This window comes from Ovis aries, chromosome 2 (genome assembly GCF_016772045.2).
Source record: "Ovis aries strain OAR_USU_Benz2616 breed Rambouillet chromosome 2, ARS-UI_Ramb_v3.0, whole genome shotgun sequence".
NCBI classification, from domain to species: Eukaryota; Metazoa; Chordata; class Mammalia; order Artiodactyla; family Bovidae; genus Ovis; species Ovis aries.
The window spans coordinates 14,844,341-14,856,579 of NC_056055.1; the positions used below are offsets into that span (position 1 = coordinate 14,844,341).

Consider the following 12,239-nt stretch of genomic DNA (forward strand, 5'->3'; position numbering starts at 1 on the left):
TACATTATACTACACCATACCACACCACACCACAATACACTATACTACACCACACCACACCACACTACATTATACTACACCACACTACACTACAATACACTATACTACACCACACCACACCACACTACATTATACTACACCACACTACACTACAATACACTATACTACACCACACCATGCTACACCATACCACACCACACCACAGCATATTACACTATACTACACCACACCACACCACAGTACACTATACTACACCACACCACACCACACTACATTATACTACACCACACCACACCACAATACACTATACTACACCACACCATACTACACCACACCACACCACACCACACCACACTACATTATACTACACCACACCACACCACAATACACTATACTACACCACACCATACTACACCTCACCACACCACACCACAGCATATTACACTATACTATACCACACCATACCACACTATGCTACACTACCCCACACCACATCACACCACACCACACTACACTATACCAGACCACATTATACTACATCACACCACACTGCACCATACCACAATACACTATACTACACCACACCACACTATACTACATTATGCTACACCACACCACACCACAATACGCTATAGTACACCACACCACACCATACTACATTATACTATACCACACCACACTAGAATATACTATACTATACCACACTACACCATACTACACCACACCACACCACAGCATACCATATTACACTATACTGTACCACACCACACCACACATGCTACACTACCCCACACCACATCACACTACACTAGATTATACCACACCCCCCTATACTATACCATACCACACCTCACCATAGTACACTACACCACACCACACCACACCGTACCAGAATACACTGTACTATAGCACACTACACCATACTACATTATACTACACCACACGACACTACAATACACTATAGTACACCATACCACACCATAGTACATTATACTACACCACACCACACTACAATATGCTATATTACACCACACCACACCATACTACATTATACTACACCACACCACAATACACTACTCCAGACACACTATACTATATCACACTACACCACACTATACTACACTCCACCACACCACATCACACTACACTAGACTACACCACACCACACCATACTACACTGTACTACACCACACCACACCACACCACACTATACTGTACCATACCACACCACACCATACTACATTATACTGCACCACACCATACTATACTATACCACACCACACCACACCACACCACACCACACTATACTGTACCATACCACACCACACCATACTACATTGTACTGCACCACACCATACTATACTATACCACACCACACCACACCACACTACAATACACTACACTACACCACACCACACCACACTACAATATACTATACTACAGCACACCACACCATACTACATTATACTACACCACACCACACTACAATATGCTATACTACAGCACACCAGACCACAATATACTATACTACAGCACACCACACCACACTACATTATACTACACCACACCACACTACAATATGCTATACTACAGCACACCACACCACAATATACTATACTACAGCACACCACACCACACTACATTATACTACACCACACCACACCACAATATACTATACTACAGCACACCACACCACACTACATTATACTACACCACACCACACTACAATATGCTATACTACAGCACACCAGACCACAATATACTATACTACAGCACACCACACCATACTACATTATACTACACCACACGACACCACAATACACTATACTACACCACACCACACCACACTACATTATACTACACCACAGCATACTACATTTTACTACACCACACCACACCGCACCATACTACATTATAATACACTATTCCACACCACACCATACTACACCATACTATACCACACCACACTTTACTACAGCACACCACACCATACTACATTATACTACACCACACCACACTACAATATACTATACTACAGCACACCACACCACAATATACTATACTACAGCACACCACACTACAACATACTATACTACAGCACACCACACCATACTACATTATACTACACCACACGACACCACAATACACTATACTACACCACACCACACCACACTACATTATACTACACCACACCATACTACATTATACTACACCACACCATACTACATTTTACTACACCACACCACACCACACCATACTACATTATAATACACTATTCCACACCACACCATACTACACCATACTATACCACACCACACTTTACTACACCACACCACACCATACTACATTATACTACACTATACCACACCACATTATACTATACTACACCACACCACACTACACCATACTACTTTGTGCTACAGCACAGCACACCATGCCACACTATACTATATTACACCACACTATACCATACTATACCACACCACACCACACTACGCTACACTACACTGCACCACACCATACTACATTAGACTACACCACACCACACCACTCCACACTACACTATACTACACCACACCACAATATACTATGCTATACTACACTACACTACACTACACAACTTGCAGTTCTGGAGAATTTCATACTGCCTTTCATTTTGCTCACACTGCCCCCTCAATCCTCATTCCTTACCCTGCCTTCTCTGTTATCTCCTTTTCTTTTCAAGTATAATACAGGTCAGGTGCCTTCCAGCCAACCTGTGATTCCCTCAAAGCTGGGGTGGAATCCTTCCTTTAGGGTCTAATAGGTCTTATACTTTCCACAATAGCAGTGTATGACAGTGATATATTTATCTGTCTCTTTCCTAGTCATTCTCAACTTTGGCTCTTCTTTGGTCTTTACCCCAATGATTATAATTTAATTAGTTAGCAGTGGGACTCATTACGATTTTTCTAAAGCTTTAGGTAATTTTAACATGCATTCAGAGTTGAGAATCACTGTCTTAGACTCTAAGTTCCTCTGATCTTGGACCTCTTCTCAACTAACTGTATGTTTTCTCAGGGCCTGGATAAGAGTGGATTTTCCAGGCTCTGTTGCTATTTGTTGACTAAATGAGTATAGATCATGAAAAAGCAAGTTTTGAGGGGGCGTATTTAGATATTCAGGAAGGGGAGGAGTTATTCCAGGCTCTGGTTGAGAATAAGCATCTTTCCTTGAATACTCATCCCTGCAGAGCTTGGCCAAGCTTAAGATGCTGGAAGAGGGCCAACCCCTACCTGGGAGATGTATAATCTTAGAATGTTTCATCTCCATTTGCACATTTCAGCCTCACTTGTCCGTCAATCACAAACGTTCTATGCATGAGTGAGTCTGGAAATAGTGGGAGTTTCCTAGCCCTGTAGCTTATGGTATTATACAATAATAGAATAGACAGAGTTTATTTAAGTGGGAGGACAGGGGATCATGGCTGTTAAAATTATTTTTTATGACTCTTCTCTAATCTTTCAGAGTTACATTTAGTAGAAGTCATTCGTGTTATTCAATGAGAAGCTATTAAAGCAGCTTATGTCCCCCCACCCTGTGTACACTACAAATAAAAAATACTTACACTGATAATATTAGCTGTACTCTCAGGTGAAGGCTTTGGTTCTGAGCTCATGTTTGTCTTCATTATGTCTTAAAACATCTACCCTATCAGCTCATTTTGGCCCTTTGTGCACAGCAAATGCTGAAGCTTGTTCTGAATTCAGAGAGGAAAAAGATCAAATATATTCCCAGTGGACACCAGACTTTTATTTTTCCTTTCTTCTTCTCTCTGCCAAAGTGATGAACATATCCTATTTTGCTATTTAGAATTGTGCTTTTTCAGATTGGAGGATAATTGCTTTACAGTGTTGTGTTGGTTAAAAATATGGAACACTTCTGGAATTTGCATGTCCACCTTGGGCAGGGGCCGTGCTAATCTTCTCTGTATCGTTCCAGTTTTTAGTATATGTGCTGCTGAAGCAAGCACTAGAATTGTGTTATTTTTAATGTTTTAATGACTAGAGTAAAAACCTTTACTGAGTCTCACCAAGGACTTGAAGTGAAATAGGCTATCTAATGGAGAGAACCTTGTTTATAGTTCCTGTCTTTCTGTTAGTTTCATAGCCTTCAGTGGATCCTGGATCCTAAGGAAAAGATTAAGGACACACACTGTCATTTCAAAAAAAAAAGCAAAAGGAAGATAATAATTCACAATCTTGTGGACACTGCAAACAAAATTAGTGTTTGCAAGAATCAATAATGGTGGAATGTTGGTGATTTCATACAATTTAACCTCCTACATCACACAGCATACCCCAGTAGTTTGGAGTGTGATCTTTGGAGTTCTCCATTTACTAGCATTTACCATTTACCATTTACTCCATGCACCATACTGTAACTTTGGGCTAGTCAGTTTCCCCATTTGGATGATCTTCATTGGATTATTGTGGAAACTGAAGAAAGTTAGAGGACTATTGTGAAGATTTAACCTGTTTAGAAATGTGATCTGTTGAAAATAACATGTTTATCTAGCAGATGGACACAGGGAAACTTTTGCAGGTGATGGGTATGTTTACTACCTGTACGGTGGTGTTGATAACATAGGTATATGCATGTGTGCATGCTAAGTCACTTCAGTCGTGTCTGACTCTTTCCAGCCATATGGACTGGAACCTGCCAGGCTCCTCTGTCCATGGGATCCTCCAGCCAAGAGTATTGGAGTTGGTGGCCATGCCCTCCTTCAAGAAGCACAGCATGGATGGATACATAAGTCCAAATTCACCAAGTTGTATACATTAATGAGGTGCAGTTTTTTGTATATTAATTACACCTCAATAAAGATGAAATTTTAAAAAAGAAATAACTTGTTTTGAAAAGTGCCTGACACATAGGAAATGTTCAGTAATGTTAACTATTATAACATTATTCCAGATGCCCCCAAACAGTGCCCAGTAACATGGTAGGTATTCAGTAAATATGCATCGAATGAATGAATCTGCATGAAGAGCTATGCACAGCCGGGCTCATTGTATTCCCTAAGTGTTAGCTACTGTAATTATGTTTTCTTATAAAACCTTACAATAATCTTATGAGATAGTTACCATTGTCTTTGTTTTATTAGAAGAGATACACTAAGTTATAAAAACATGAAGTAAATTTCCATGGAACATACAGTAAGATCAGACAAGTTACTCTTTTGGTTACTTATAAGGAATGCTTTTTAAAATCCAAGCTCTGAACCCGGAGGAAAGCCTATATAGTAGCTTCCTCTCACTGAATGTGTATTGTATGTGGTTGCAAAGCTTTTAGGAACAAGAAATCAGACTTATACCAGTTCTTCTCAAACTTTACTGTGTATATGACCCACTGTGGGATCTTGTTAAAAATGCAGAATCTGGCTGAGTAGGTCTGGGATAGAGTCTGAGATTCTGCATTTCTAAGTTCCCAAGTGATGCCAATGCTGCTGATCCATGGACCACACTGTGAGGAGTAAATTTGCTCTCAAATCAGCATCTCCATCTTAACAGGATCACCACATGACTCATGTTGAGAAGTGTTTTCCCTTAACACCAAATATGTGGTATCTCTTCCAACATCAATTCTGCAGTTATCCAGACACCAATTGAATGTCCAAGAATTTAATTCAGTTATGAAACTATCTACCTGGAGTTAATATCAGATCCCATTAGTTAAAGGGCTCAGTCCCTCAAGACTGCCCCTACATCAGACACCAGGTGAAAATGAATTGTCCAGGCTACCCGCATTTCTGATTGGCCAATTACAAATTTGGGGGTTTCCACAACCTTCCCTCAGACTTGATAAACTGCCAGAATGACTCACAGAACTCAGGAAAGCTGTTTACGTAACTATTCTTGGGTTATCATCAACAATAAAATTTAGGAGCAGCTAAGTGGAAGAGGTGTATAGAGTAAGATACAGGGGACAAGGTACAGAGATACCATGCCCTCTCCAGGTATACCCACCTCCCAGCACCTCCATGTAATTTACCAACCCAGAAATTCTCTGAACCTATTTTTAAAAGTTTTTATGAAAGTTTTGTTATGTAGGCTCAACTGATTAAATCATTGACCACTGGTGAATGAACTTAATCTCTAGACCCTTTTCCCTCCTGGTGGCTAAGGGTAAGGGATACATATTCCAGCCCTCTAAGCATGGCTTGGTCTTTCCACCAACAAGCTGGTGTCCTCTAGATATCTAGGGTCCTCTGGAGAGTCACCTCATTAGCATAAACATAGGTGTAGTCTAAAGTGGCTTGTTATGAATAACAGAAGACACTCCTATCAGTCCTATCCTCAGGAAGTTCCTAGTGTTTTAGGAGCTCTGTGCCAGGAAATGGAGTTGGGATTACACACACACACACCCACACACACACACACACACACACACACACACACACACATTTCTCCTTATGCCACAGATGTAAAGGTAAATTTAGGGGTGGTTAATAGTAGTTATACTTTCTGCACGTTCCTTTGCTATTTAGAAAGTACTTTCCCATATTTTGTCTGCTGTGTTCCTTACCAAACCCTATTCATTATGTTTGCAGTAGAATTAGGCCCGTGGGTGTGTCAGTCACATTCTATAGTTCAGATAACTTGCTACATTGCCATAGTTGTGAATTTCTAAAAGTGCACCAAAACAACTGAGGATTATACACACCTCATTCGTTATAAGAAATGGCATTTCTTTAGAAAGAAAGGAGAGTGGAGATAAAGTAATGAAGTGTGAAGTTGCCTGGGATTTGCTTAGCCAAATGTTAAAATGCCGGTTAGCATCCTTTATTTGTTGGGTCTGGGAGTGGAAGGGGAGCTAGAGAGCCAAGAGGACTTTAAGAGCTCAGAGAAGTCATGTGTCAGACTGAGGAGAGGAGAACTGGCAGAGATTTCCATCAGGGGCTCATCCAAGCTGCTAATAAATGGTTTGAGTAAAAGCCAAAAAACATTCTCACATTTATCTAAAAAATCTCAGTTCGGGGCATTTATTTCAAGGGAAAACTATACTACATGTTAACTTACTGTAGTTTTTTTTTTTTTTTTTTTAAATAACACAGAACTGGAAACAAATCAAGTGTTCAAATTACTAAAGAATTGACTAAGAAAGTAACAGTATTTGATGAACTATGCAGTCAGAAAAAAAAACAAAAGCCTAAATTTTGTACCAAAAAATGAAATAAAAAATAAAAATTACATATCTACATTGAGAATATTTGCAATTGAGTGTGAAGTGAAACAGCAGATTATAAAAATTTATGTCTTCTATGATTGCAATCATGTAAACTGAAGCTAGGAGTGGGGTTAGAATGAAAATAAAATTTTTGATTGAGTTGGCATTAGAGATGATTTTTCTTTTTTGGTTTCTTCCACTGTTGTTACTGATTTTATAATAAAAAAGCAAATAGTTTTGAGAATTTAAATTTGCTCTTTCATTTAGTGAAAGTGGTATATCCCAACAGCTCATGATGAAGAAGGACAAAAGCTATAAATGAACTTTATTAATCTAATAATATTTACATGAATAAAATTCATTTTCTTCCCCCTAATTTGTCATATGGATATGATTGGAAATTATTATCAAATTCAAAACTATATCTGAGTGGATCTGACTCCAAACGTAGGCCATGCGGCACTCAAGGCCTTCTCTTAGAGAGGTTCTTAGTGTGACAGCTCATAGAACAGGCAGTCACAGTCTAGGGCTGCTGAGCTGGGAACAAAGAAGGCAGTTAATTTCAAGTGTGAACTGAAGTCAGTGGTTACCTGACAGATACCTCAAACTATAGACATTGATTATGATGAGACTTTTCCTCTTTGGGGCAACTCAGTGTAGAAAATGGATGATAAAGTTGAGCACAGATGTATGTATTTAATGATAGAAAGAGTGTGCCAGCAACATCAGCGATACTGCCTAGATACCTAATAATTAAACATGTTACATATTAAAATGTTTCTATAATTTTTCCTATATTAAAATTAAAATCAAAATAAAAATGTTTTTATACTTTATAATTGTATATCCCATATTCATATTGGTGCTAAAATATGGGTAAGACATGAAATACTTTGTTACTCTGTAATTTCTTTAATTTACTCAATTGATGCTATTGGAAAGAAGATGGACCCAGTACTTCTCAAACTATCGCATCTCATCCACCTGTCCAGGAGTAATAAGTGACACTTTTACTAAAGGCACTAACACAATCTTAGTGGAAAATGCCAACTAATTAAAGTTCCCATAGCATGCAGGAGCCTGGCCCATGCCATCGAAATCAAGCAGGGACTCAAAGTCTGAATTCTGCCTGCCAAAGGCAGTCTGATATATCCCCAAACTTCCCTCCCAGCAGTGTTCACCCACTGGTCCAAGCCCATCATGTGACTCCATTCCCAGAAGCCTCACCTTAGACTCCCTCCCTCATGCATTACTGATTATGCACTGATCATGTGCTGGTCCTTAGAATCTATGAACCAGTTTTCAGAAAATGAGATTATATATTAAACCATATGCATTCCCTTCTATTAGTGATGAATTTAAACAGTAATTCTAGAACTGCAGAAAATAAGTATGGTTAAAATATAGATTTCTGAAAATGTATTATTGACGGAAGGAAATCTTTTGAAAGAAGATACTAGTGTTTAACTAGAGACACTGACGACAGAAAAACAACTATTACCTTTTAGTTGTGCCACAAGTTAAGGCATCTTGAAACTATTTTTAAAGGATAATTAACCTCAAAATCAAAATTTAGCACTCAAAACCTCTAAACAAACGGCTGAGATGAAATTACAGCAACATGTTTACCAGCGAAGGATTTGGGGTCAGCTGTGAAGTAGAAGTGGATGCATCATGACAAACAGCAGTGGGGTTCTTCTAGCACCGTTTAGAGATGTTACCAGACAGACGGGACAGACTGTCTTTATACACACTACCCTCTTGGCCTTGCGCTACTCTCTTCCCCCTTCTTCGATATCTAACTGACACCCCTGTTTGACTTGGAATACTTAGCTTAACTCTAGTTAGAGAAAACTTGAGTTCCTAAGTTTTCTTTCCCAAGGTTACACAGTTATAAAGGGGCTGGATCAGCTCTGCTTTCAAAAGCCATGATGTTAAACTCTTTGTTTCGCTGCCTCCTATTTCAGTCTTTTCCATGCGTTTCCATGTTAATGAAAATGAAAATATAAACATAAAAAAATTGAACTGTGTCACTAAATGTGATATTAAAACTAATGGCTCTCAAACAGTTTCTAATAGTTGTCACCTGGAGGTCGCCTCCCTCCGTGGAAGACTGTCTCAGGGGTGGGGGTCTCAGCTCACAACCTCTTGGCTCTTCTGCCTGACCTCTTCCATAAAGGCAGTTCCAATTCCTTTTGCCAAGACTCATTCCCACAGTAGCAGAAATTCTGGTATCACTTGACTAAGAAAGTTCATGAGTGACTGAAGTCACTGAGTCATGTCCGACTCTTTGTGACCCCATGGACTGTAGCCTGCTGAGCTCCTCAACCCATGGGATTTTCCAGGCAAGAATACTGGGGTGGGTTGCCATTTCCTTCTCCAGGGGATCTTCCCAACCCAGGGATCGAACCCTGGTCTCTTGCATTGCAGGCAGACTCTTTACTGTCTGAGCCATCAGAGGAGCCCCTAAGAAAGTTCATCAGTTGATGCTTAAAACTGATGTCTTCAATATCCTGTAGACTTGGCTTTGGATCTCCATTCCCCAGGTGTCACATTGGGTGAGTTATGAAGCCTCTGTGAGACTCAGTTTCCTCATCTGTGAAGAGAGGCCAACACTAGAGAACTGGCTTGAGCTTAAATGAGATAATAAACCATAGGAGATACACAGGGGTTATGCATGTGAGGAGAAGGGGATGACAGAGGATGAGATGGTTGGATGGCATCACCAACTCAATGGACATGAGTTTGATGGGTATTGGTGATGGGTGTTGGTGATCACTGGGAGCTGGTGATGGATAGGGAAGCCTGGCATGCTGCAGTCCATGGGTTGCAAAGAGTTGGACACGACTGAGCAACTGAACTGAACTTGACTTAGGTCTCAAAGCTAGTAGGTGAGGGACCCAAAATTTGAACCCAGTCTCACTCTAGAGTACCCCTTGCAACATGATAAAGGATATAATGGGAGAATCCAGGAAGGGCCCAGGCCAAGAAGGAAGGGGTCAAGAAAGCTTTCCAAGGGTGATAACACCCAAGCTAGAAGCTGTAGGAGTTAACCAAAGAAAGAGGTGGTGTGGTGGTGGGAAGGCAGGATACTGGATGGTGAGGGTGGGGTAGGAGAGAATGTTCTGGGCAGAAGGAGCAGTATGTACAAAGACCAGGAGGCAAGAGAGCATGTCACATTTGGCTTGATTAGGCAAGCTAATCATCCTGACTAAACAATGTGATGGAAACGTTGCTATGCGAGTACCTTCTGCACCAGAGTTACTGCATTTACAACTCTTTTTTTTGTGCATAGAACATCTGGGTTCTATGGCCTGTGGCCAGGATCGCTTCTGTAGTTGCCTTTTGTGTTCTGTGTGATCCCAATGCAATTACAGGCTTCCTGAGGGCAGGACCCAACCTTTGGACTTAGTTTCTTTTCCAGAATGGAACACATACCTGTATCTCCAAACATACTGGGTATAAATTTATCTGTGAGTGACTTAGTAAAGCTCCCCTGCTATTAACAGGAAACATTCTCTAAGTACCAAGAATACTGAGTGTTGGCCAGGATTTGTTTTTATCTTTGGGGAACATCAATGCCACGTGGTTTGTGTGGACAGTCAGTGCTGGCACAGACTCATGAAGCAGACAACTGACAGGCACTGCCCAGAATCAGATGACAAATTCAGAGAAGAGGCTTTTCTTTCAACTGGGATGAGCAGGCATTGCAGTTGCTATTCTGGGCAAGTGTAAATAATGACTGTAGATGAAGCTCTGCCATGAAGCTGATTGTTTAAGCCTCCAAGGAAATGGTTATTATCTTGTCTCCTTATAACCAGGACCCTCAGCATGGCCTGATGTGACCATTTTCCTGTTTACATCCAGAAATGTAACCTTTAGCTTTTTGTTTTTTTAAAGAAAAACCATGTGGCCTAATTATTTTGCTGCAATCAGTAGGTATCAATTTTCTCATTGTAATTTTTAGGATAATAGAAAGTTATTATTATTTTTTCACTATGAAAGATCATAACAAAATGGGTAAATGGCAGCAGTCCCAGAAGGGGTAGTGCCAACCCCAAATCCAGACATAAACACCAAGCTGGGAGGACTTCTGAGGTAACCCTGCTCATTGCTTTCATTTATTGAGATTTTGGTTTCGTAGTAAATATGCATGAGGGATGTCATGACTCTATATTTTTAGAGATGTTCTTAAAATGCCCTCTTTTGCTCTTGAATGAAGAGTGGTTATAATTTTGTGGTGCTGGTGGTAATCATTTGCATTGCTTAACTTTTTTTAAAAAACTTTTTATTTGGAACAATTTCAAACTTTTAAAATTAAAGCAAGAACACTCCTATAGCCTATTTCCAAGTTTATCTGTTGTTGACATTTTGCCTTAATTGTGTCATCTGTCTATTTTTCTATATAAATTTTTTTCTGATCAGATTGAGAGTAAGCTGCATGTCATTTTTACTTACCCTCAAATACTTCACTGTGCATTTCCTAGGAATAAGGATATTCTCTTCTGCGAGCACGGTATAGTTATCAACCTTAATAAGTTTAACTGTGACACATACTTTTACCTCGTTTATGGTCTATATTTCAATTATCAATAAACCCAATAATGTGCTTTTTAGCACTTCCTCCTCTAGGATAGTTCTCTCCAGTCATGCATTTAATTATCTCCCTTCATCTGAAACAGTCGCTCAGCCTTTTGTTGTCTTTTATGACACTGCTATTTTTGGAGAATATAATTTCTTCCTTCCTTTTAAATTAAAATGTTCCTCACTTGGTGTGCCTTCCATGTTCCCTCTTCCACCCCTCAGCGTGTTGTTTGTTGTGAAGTCATGTCAGACTGTTCTGTGATCCCATGGACTATAGCCTGCCAGGCTCCTCTGTCCATGGAATTTTCCAGGCAAGAATACTGGAGTGGGCTGCCATTTCCTTCTCCAGGGGATCTTCCCGATCAGCCTTCCAGGGATTGAACCCGGGTCTCCTGCATTGGCAGGCAGAATCTTTACCACCGAACCACTAGGGAAGCCCTTCCCCT

The 12,239-nt window shown here is 40.1% G+C and overlaps 1 non-coding gene across 1 annotated transcript; it reads right to left on the bottom strand.

Annotated features, from left to right (window-relative positions):
* Positions 1 to 3,904: 3,904 nt before the first annotated feature.
* LOC114113301 (U6 spliceosomal RNA) lies at positions 3,905 to 4,012 on the bottom strand. Its single transcript, XR_003588363.1, has one exon. It is a non-coding gene; the product is annotated as a U6 spliceosomal RNA (small nuclear RNA).
* Between the last annotated feature and the right edge of the window lie 8,227 nt (positions 4,013 to 12,239).